Consider the following 10,497-nt stretch of genomic DNA (forward strand, 5'->3'; position numbering starts at 1 on the left):
CTGATACTGACTTAATAATAGCATGAAGCCACAATCTTCCTAGCTGTGATATGGAGGAGGCACAAATAATTCATTGTGATGCTATGGTATTAATTTCTTCTATGTTGTTTACAATGACTGACTGAAAGCAGCCAGATATCCAAGATTGCAATAAAGTAATCATCTTCATCCAGAATGATCACACTCATGATTTTAAATATGCATCTGGAAATGGTTTTGAAAATTAAGGTTCCACATCCTTCATCCACCTGGCAAATTTACTGGCCACTTTCATATCCTCCTCATTTCCCCCTTCTATTCTTCCTTTTTACACTAGACTTAGGTGTGAAGAACTAGCCTTCTAGCTTTTCAGGAATTGAGTTTGGAGAATTTTTGCAAATATATGTTACTATGAATTCCATGAGAAGAGCTACAGACCTTATTGAATTATCTGAGGGAGGCCATGACTTTTTAAATCTTCTTGCCTGATTTCATTTTGGATCATCTAAATTTCTTTCAGATCTAGGTATGGGAACTTAAGATGTTTATATTGATTGTCCCAACAAATGGATGACTGGTGATACTGATTAATGTTCCTCTACTGTTTTGCATGTTGGTCTTTTTCTTCCTCTGATCTCTTTTCTTCAGTTTAAACTACATTTTAGCTTTTTGACCTCTAGCTAATGGAGATGCTCCCTGGAATGTAGGCCGATGACATAGAGGCTGGAATGGTGCCAGCAGATGCATTAGGTTTCTTCTCTCACACAGAGCCAATTGTCTGAAGTTTTTAAATGGGAAGTTTGAAATTTGAACTCAGTTTAAAAAATAGAGGCAAATTAATTCTAGGATATGGAGAGTTCACATCTTTCTTAGTTTTTCACATCTGGTTTTTCAGGGAAAAGTTTATAGATTGCAAAGCAATATCATAGTGCCATCAGTATGGAATAGTGTTCTCATTTGGACACAATAAAGACGTATTCTTGTAGGACTCTGCCATGCACTCATATCTTTTTCTGGAGAAGAAACAAAAAATAGAATTCATAGAAAGTTTAATGGATATCAGAGCAGATCTTTGAGATTCTAGTTTAGACATAAATACAAACAGCAGGGTAGATATCCTTCAGGTACCCAAACAGGGTTCCTTTAAGTTATTTTGTGAAATAAGCAACACAAACCAGTAAGTTGTCAGCTAATAGATCTATCACTCTTTTTTATCTGAATTATTTTATTAAAAGAAATCACACAGAGGGCTATTTAGACATTTAGAGCAATTTTTCTGGCTATTACTTTCTTCTACTTCATAACATGGCATATTTTCCCACAACATGGAAGATTCTCCAGGCATAGTCCCCTAGAAAAATGTAGAGGTCTCAGCAGGAAAGGAATGTTTAATTTAGTGGTTACTTTAAATCAGTTTCAGCAGCTGTCCCTATGATCTTTGAGACTCTGAGCTTAGAGACGCTCTTCTCTGCCCTGTTATTTTTCTGTGGTGTTAAGTGGCAGTATTTGACTGTTGGAAAAAGATATGCCAAAATATGCCTTGACCCTTGCCAATGCTCAGGATGGATGTCAGAATAACATTAACCTTTCATTCCAACTTGAGCACTTGTTTTTTTTTCTCAAATAAATTTCAGTGAAATACGAATGTGTGTTATGATATATTCAGGAATTAAGAGATTCTAATAAAATAATTATTGGTAAAGACACTGGAAATGATACCACTCATTCCTAGCAGAGTAGGTGTCATAATGCTACAAAACCTAAACCCTAAACTCATATCTGAACAAAGTAAGCTATCTAAAAATCATAGAATCCCTGGTATTATTTAAAAATCTCAAAGGCTGCTTTGTAGGAGCTTAATTGTTATTGGTCACAAGGTACCTCCTTAGTGAGACTGTTTTGTTTCTCTCATTAAAGTAACTTTTAATGCAGTTTTAGAACTTTATTTGACAATCAGCAGTAAATTCTTATTTACGTTGACTGTCAATAGACTTTTTAACATGGTAAAAGAGACACAGGTTATCAAAATATAGAGCTTGTTTGGCGAATCATCATCTTCATTATGTTTTCTGGACAATCACATGGATATGATATGGGACATTCCTTATTCCTCTTGCCCAGACAATGTTGATGAGCCTGGTGCAAGTGTGCACATCTGCAGCCCCTGTATCTTTCAGGGCAAATCTCCAGCTCTCTGAGTACATGAGTGGCATGCTTCTTGAGCCTCACTTATTGGACACATGTGCAAATGTCCAAGGTGTATTCTCAATTCACCTGTTCGATGATGATAGAACAACCCTTCCTCTCACCACCTTTGTTTTCAGGAGCATTCTGCTGGGCTGAAGTTGGAAAGCTAATAAAGTTAATTTTATTGCTTAATGTATTGCCCTTTCTCTTGGGCTATTTCCACCATATGAAAATTCAGCTTTAATGTTTTACTATAATTCTAGAGAATCTTATACCACCTGCTTACTTGTAGGAAAACCCAGCTAGCTCCACAATGAGTTGTATATTGGCAAAAATAACATTGCTCATAGCTGTCAGTTGTCAGTGGTGACTCATTTTGAAATGCTGAGTATGAGTCAGGGAGTAGCACATGAAAGGATTGGTTTGCAGATTCTCAGTTTTTGGAATGTCCTATCCATGCTATCTGTTACTCCTGAAAGAATATTGTCTTTCTTGGCAACATTGGCCATTCACCCTTTGCTGAAAAGCCTCACTTAGAATCTAAGACTCTAGAGGGTTCAGTTCAGCTCAAGTTCTACCAGCTTAGGGTCTTAGTGGTCAGGTTCCCAGGGCCACTCCCATCAATGATGTCCCTCCAAAGAAGATACTTCTGAAAGTATGACTTCCCTATGGGGTCTTTTCCTTTATGACTCCCATGAAGTCACCTGTGTTTCTTGTCTTGAAGAATAGTTTCTGGATACTACACAGTCAGCACTAATCAGAGATTAGAAACCATGGCTCTCAAATCACTCTGAAGGTACATTTTTGTTGTAAGTTATTGAATTATTTCATAAGATTTCATAATTAGGAGGTTTCACATTTAAAAATATCTAGCTACATTTCCCCTGCAATATCAGAAGATGACATGGTCCTTATGTGGCCACCATATTCTGGTGAATGTCACTCGCTTCCTTTAGGAAGGTCACATTCTTCCCAGTTTTTCACAGTTCTACTCCTTAGGATTACATTTGAGCTGATTCTACTTGTGTTACTATATTTGTCCTATAGATATCCAAATCAATATAAGACGTCTATGCCATACTGTCTTTAGAGGACATTTTATAGGACCTCAAGGGAAAGCCTATGAACCAATTCAGATGCTTGAACCTATTCTCAGTGGCGTATGAACTAATGATGGGATCTTATTTTTTTTCTTATTTTGTATTAGTTCAGTGACATCCATATACATATGTATCTTGAATTATCTGGATACTGCCTTTAATGTAAATTTACTATTCCCAAGCTACTTTTACTGTTTATGAGCCAATATTAAAAAACATAGGCAGATTTATAGATAAATAATATATTTGTATCAAATGAAGAGCAAGTGTTATATGGTGCTCTATGCACATGATTTCATAATAACAATCTGAAAGAGGGGATGAGATAATCAAATCATAGCATAACATTAAGGACTGTGGAAGGTTTCAGGAGAACCTGCCTTAACTGAACACTAGCTGGAAGTTGAGGTCCCACCTTTATGACTATCAGTAGAATGCTACATGGCCATAAAACATCAGAGATGAGTGCACACGGCAGTGCTCACAGCCCTCCATGAGTAATCCCAAAGAACTAATTTAAAGCTCTGAGAATTGCATTTTGAACATCTCAGAGTAACACCACAGTGTCACCTGTCCTTAGAACACAACTCTACTGAACCTCACTGACTAAATGTGCTCTTCTACTTCCTAGGGAGGCCCCTCCTGAGCTGTCAGAGTAACACCACCATATTCTGAAGCTGACCATCTCTCTTCACATCTAGTTTTCTAAGTCCCTTGGGACATAAAATAATCTTCATAATTTTCCAAGTCAGACAGAATGCTAAATTTCAATTAGAGAAAAGATCCTTCCCTGTACTGCTAACTAAGTTCTTCCACTCATGTAACCTTAGAACTTCAAAATGTAATTTTGACTCGGGGCCTCTTCCTTGCTAGGTAGGTACTCTACCAGTTGAGCCACACCTCAGTCTTGTTTTGCTTATCTTTTTCTGAATAAGATCTCACTTTTTTGCTTGGATTAGAATGAACTATGATCCTCCTGTTTATATCATCTGCATAGCTGAGATGAGAGGTATGTACCACCATGCCCAGCTTTATTGGTTGAGGTAGGGTCTCACTAACTTTTTGCCCTGACTGGCCTCAAATCATGATCCTCTCAATCTCTGCGTCCCAAGTAGCTGGGATTACAGGTGTGAGACATTGTGTCTGTCCAAAATGTAACTCTGAATTGGAGAGACAGGATCCTTTAGAAGATGGAGTTAAAATGGAGGGTGGGTCTACAGGGAAAAGAATTATTAAGAAGATGGTTAAAGACCTAATTTCTAAGTCTAGAATGCATGCGTTACTCACTTATTTCCAGCATCTATGCTGGGTGCTAGATGCTAGTTAGAGTTGTAGTGACTTCTCTAAGATTTTGTGCCTGCAAGCAGTAGAGCTAAAATTAGAAATGGGGTTTGATTTTGGTACCTGAACTCTCATCTGCTGCATAAAATGGTACCTCCTAAACAGTGTTTTCTTTGCTTTGGTTCTAAATGCAATTTAAACTGTAGAAATACATGGTGGTGGTTATTAGAAGTGAATTACTGCAAGACAGAAAAGAAAAGAGGGCTTATATTATATAAGTTAAAAAAATAACTGGTAGGAAGGGTACTAGGCTAAAAGTATGGTACTGAATGCAGTTCTTTCTTTCTGGACTCATCTTTATGCCTTTCCATCATCTTTATGCCTTTATCTTTATGCTGTTTCTTGGATACTGTTGCTTACCCTGTATTTCCAACTTTATTAGAGTCCAAGAAATGGTCTTTCATGATAACTACATTTGTCATCTGCTAACACAATGCCATTCACAGAAGACAATATTTGTGGTGGTCATAGTTACTACATTTAATTATGATATTAAAAACATCTGGTGGTACATGCTGATAATCCCAACACTCAGGAGGCTAAGGCAGGAGGATTGTGAGTTCAAGGCCAGTCTGGGCTACCTAGTGAGTCTGTTTCCCAAAACAGTATCTAAAGAATCATGGTTAGTAGGGAAATATTTATATACTGCTCAAGATAAAATTTGGGAATTAAAATGGCCTAGCTCATAAAGGCCTCACATGGAGGATTACATTAAGCTACTGCTGATTTTCAAAGACTGTCACAGGAGGGTGTATTTTTCATTTAGTTTTCTCCACTGGAAATAATCAAATGCCATATCTGTTGGTTAAATAATAGCGTGTGTGTGATTTTATATATTTTTTATTCCTTAATTTTGTAGAATATTTTAAACTAAATTTCATCCTTTTTATATTTCTAATTAGTTCCTGAAATAAATGTCAAGAAATACTCTCTTTTGTTTTTAGCTCTGTTTATTTTTATTGTTTATCACAGCAAGCATTCCAGGAAAACTCCTGAGGGATGTTCAGCAGAATTGTCTCTGGTAATTGTCATAAATGTCGTTAAAATGAGTTATGTCTTTCAATCACTGCCTTGCTGCCATTATTGGAAACTTGACTTGCTGGGTGTGTGTAAGGACAGCACCCTGGGGACAGAGACTATGAACATGTGGCAGTAATGTAGGATGGGTATAACCCTTCCTCTTGTCCTTCTTGCTTTTTTGTACCACAGTATTCTTTAACCAGTTCTATTTTGCTTGAAACAGGCAGAATGGGGCAGAGAGAGTAACTGCAACAGAGAAAGAGATACATGCAGTGTGTGTGTGTGTGTGTGTGTGGTAGGGGTGGGGGTTCTTCAGGGAATGCAGCAAAGAGACTGGTTGGTAAAAGATGTCTGGGGCCTCAGTGTGGGATATCATTTGCAAACTGCTGCATGTGTTGACTTCTTTATAGCCTGGGACTGAGAACACAAAATGAGTCGTGGTTGAATCCAAATTCCTGTATTTGACCAACTCTGAAATTGGAGGCTTTTCCTTTGTCAAAAGCTCCTAGTGTGTTTTTTTGGTTTTGTTTCTTTGTTTATTTTTTAAGTATGGATGTATTCTTTGCTCTGACCACTTTTGTTTTTTTCTTTTGCTTTCTGGATTTTAAATACTATTTAACAACTGCACACCCCTTATTACACTCAACTTCCTACTCACTTGCACATCTTGTTTCCTTTAGGGCAGTGCATTTAAAAAAACTAGAGTATACTTGATGAAGACTGACCCAGCAATTTGTCAGAATTCTCTTTCCAAAGACTGTAAGTATTACATTGTGGTCAACCAGGCTTTGCCTGTTAGTATTCACTTCTGTCATTTTTCATTTTGCAAATGGAAAATTTTCAGCTTCAATTAAGTCCTTTTTTCTTTCGTGTGTGTGTGTGTTTTGTTTTTTTGAAATGAGGCCTCACTCTGTTGTCTACAAAGGATTCTAATTGGGCTCTACTGATTCTCCTGCCTCAGTCTCCCATGTAACTGAGGTCACAAGAATCCTTTGTCTTTTTTTTATAAGTATAATATGTGCTAGGTGTGTAGTGTCTAGTGGATACTAGTAAGTCAAATTATAAAGAATTTAAAACTAACCTTTATAATCATGCTTAATAATTTGAAGTCTATTTACTGAGACTTTCAATAGAGACATACACAATTAGCTTTGAAATTTCTTTTTAATTGCATAAATGGTAATATAGTAAACTGTTTTTTCTACAACGTGCTGTAGTTTTAACAGTTTGTTTTAGAGACTGTTTCGTGTCTGCTATGGTCTGAATGTGTCCCCTGGAAAATTCAATTATTAACAGTTAAGAAGCAGGGATTTTCAGAGGTGACTGGGCCTTGAGGGCTCCCCTTCTAGGAATAGGATTGGATGCCCTGTATAGAGGGGCTGGTAAGAAGGGAGTTTTTCCCTTTTCACCCTTCTGCCTTCTGCCATGTGAGGTCACAGCAAGATGTCCATCACTGAATACAGCACCTTGATCTTGAACTTTCTAGCTTCCAGAATGGGAATAAATAAATTTCTACTCTTTATAAATTACTAACTTTCAGGTATTCTGTTACACAAGCACAAAATGGATTAAGATAGTATCTCTCAGGTCTCAATATATATTGATATTATTTAAGGGATGGAAAATATTTTGTGATAAAGCTATGTCACTTATTTATTAATAAGTGTTTAAGTTTGTTCTAGTTTTCTGTTACTACAAATAACATGCTGGTATGTACATGAGCCAGAATTCTGTAGGTTATATTCCAGAAATAGAGCTTGCGGCCAAAATACAAAAAAAAATTTTATTTTGATTGATCCTGCCAATTGAAATGCACACACTGAAACTACCACTGTATCAAGTGCATTTCTATCAAGAATTCATGAGTTAGTGATTTCCATGTCATTGGCAGTATAGGCTACTATTTACCTTAAATTTTACCAAAATGGCTGATAACATCTTTCATTGTAAACTGAATTTGCATTTCTGAACTATTATTGAAGTTGAACATGTTTTCATGTTTTTAAAGGTCATTTGCATTTCATTCCCTGTTTATTTATTATTCCTAATGTTTGCCTATTTATGAATGGGATTGTGTTTTTCTTATGAATTATAAATGCCTCTGTTTATTATATATTACAGTTTTTTAGTCTATTAATTGTCTTTGCCTTTTTAATTTTATACAGACTAACTTTAAACTTTAATTAAATTCATCTAACTCTATTCATCTACAATTCTTGTATTTTTGATTTGTATAGGAAATCTTTCCCCTTGAAATAAACATAAAGTATATATTTTCTTTAAACAATTTTAGTTTTACACATAGGACATTAGTCAACCAGGAATTCATTTTTATATATAATGTAATGTGATGATGTAACTATTTGTTGGACAGCAATTTTCCCCAAAACCATATGTGGAATGATCTATCCTTACCAAGTAGATTGAAATATCACCTTTTCATAAATGAAACATTTGCCCATAAATAAAATTTATTTGGATTTATTGTTTTATAAAAATAGTCTCAAATCTCTAACAGACACATTGTGCATCTAACTAGTAGTTTCTGATGATTCATTAAATCAAACATCCTTTTTATGTTTTTTTGGCCAATTCAATACTCCCACTTTTGTAGGTCTTTTGCTTATTTTTAAATTGGGTCCTTTGTCTTTTTATTATCAGTTTGGAGGAGTCATTTATATATTCTAGATTCAGTTCCTTTGTCATCTGTATACATGGGAAATAATTTTTCTCATCTGTGGCTTAACTTCTAATATATTAATTTCCTTATTTCATGAAAAGAAGCCTTTAGTTTTAGTGTACTGTATTCTAATTTACCATTATTGTCTTCATTATTACTCTCTGTATCCTGTTTAAGAACTGATTTATTTTCAAAACTCTGTTCTTGTTCTCTCCCCTCTTGCAGGATGATGGGTGAAAAAGCTGAGAAGCCAGACACTCAGAAGAAGAAAGCTCAAGCCAGGAAGGCTGATGCCAATGGCAAGGTTAGAAACAAGGTGGTGGAGCATGGAGAATCTCACGACTCTACAGCCCAGCAAAGGGAAGACTCACTTCAGCCAAAATGTTAATTTTGTCAGAGGAATTGAAGGACCAGCATCAAGGGGTAGTACTTAGCTGCTACATCCAGGGTTGAAAAGAAAAAGAAGTTTCTCACTACTGTCACAAACCAATTGGTAATGGCAAGAATGATACGTACTTAGGTACTTAGGCCTCAGTGGTACCCTACTGAAGCTGAAAGCTGTTGGACCACAGAAAAAATCCCCTTTGTCAGCATCTCAGAAAACTGCCAGTGCTCATCACTCCTGGCACCATCTTGAACACCTCACTGGGCATCACAGAGGCTTTCTTGAAGCAGCTGAGCAGTGGCTGTTACTTGTAACTAGACCCTTTCCTCTCAATTGAGTATCTGTGTATAGAACACACCAGAAATTTGTCATGGCCACCTCCACAAAAATTGGCATCAGAAGCATGAAAAATCCCCCAAATGCTCAATAATGTTTACCTGAGAAGAGAAAGCAAGAAGGTGAGACCTTCAGCTTGAGAAAGAGAAATACAATATTTCAGAGCAGTACAAGTTTGTTCAGAAAGCTGTAGACTCAAAATCTTCCAAAAGCTGTTCCTTAGCTTCAGGACTACATGAGTTCAGTTTTTGCAGTAACAAATGGAATTTGTCCTTACAAATTAGTTTGCTAAGTTTCTTATCAAAAATCTAATAAATAATTGATACTTTTTTTTTTAAAAAGAAAAGTCTGTTCTTGAATCTTAGTTTTTCCTTTCATAAATTTAAATTTGCATTGATATTATTTTTTAAAAATCAGTTAGCATAATTTTAAAGTAGTGTATGAATGTAGCCAAAAGCAAATTTATCTGAGTTTAAATAGAAAATTCTGGATGAAAAATATGTTTAGATTTAATATTTTGTGCAACATCTGCTTCAGAGCCATTACTGCATAAATATTAAATTGTAATTGTATTTTTGAGCTATGAGAAAAAAGAACATTTTTATTATAATTTAATTGCCTTACCCTGCAGCACAGATACAATAGACTAGATGAATTTAACATAAGGAGACACACACATTTAAAACACATCCACATCCTTCTCCTTTCTACACTCTTTTCTACCTCTCCTTCTTTCTTCCACATTCTCTCTTATTTTGACTTACTAAATAAAATGGAATTATGTACAGTGAAATTATTATTTAACATAAAATCTGTTGTGTATAGGTAGACACTAACATGATAGAATATAAGAAAATATAATAGTTACACAAATATAAGTAAGATGAAATTTAATAAATTTTGGCATTTATTTGTAAGAAAAACTAATTATAAAATATATACAGCAGGTTAAAAAGTCCATATCGTGTGCTTAATGCTGAAACAATAGAAGTAACAGTATTAAAGATAAACAGATGTCTAGGAGGATGTCAATTATTCTTAAGCATTATTATTATTATTTGCACACATTTATGGGATGCGGTGTAATAATTCAGTGCATGCATATGATGTATAATTATCAAGTCAGTGTAGTTAGCATTTTCATGTCCACAATACTTTTATTTTTTGATGGACACATAATAATTGAATATTTTGGCGGTATAGTGTGATATTTTAAACATGTATACAGTTGTACTGATCAAATCAGGGCAATTAACATTTCCATCTTATCACCACATTGATGTTCTGATTTCATTTCTTCTGGCTATTACCAAGATGTGGTGTGGATGGATCTTATGGTAGACCTATTTTTGTTTTTTAAGAACCTACTATTCTCCACATTGGCTGTACTAATTACATTCCCATCAACAGTTTATGAACACTATTTTCTATATATTCACCAGTATTTGCTATTTTTAGTCTTTTTTTAA

The 10,497-nt window shown here is 35.3% G+C and overlaps 1 pseudogene; it reads left to right on the forward strand.

Annotated features, from left to right (window-relative positions):
- The window catches only part of LOC109703400 (large ribosomal subunit protein eL6 pseudogene), a 167,769-nt pseudogene extending 158,449 nt beyond the window's left edge, over positions 1-9,320 (forward strand).
- Positions 9,321-10,497: the final 1,177 nt, after the last annotated feature.

The sequence above is a fragment of the Castor canadensis genome, chromosome 4 (assembly GCF_047511655.1).
Source record: "Castor canadensis chromosome 4, mCasCan1.hap1v2, whole genome shotgun sequence".
NCBI classification, from domain to species: domain Eukaryota; kingdom Metazoa; phylum Chordata; class Mammalia; order Rodentia; family Castoridae; genus Castor; species Castor canadensis.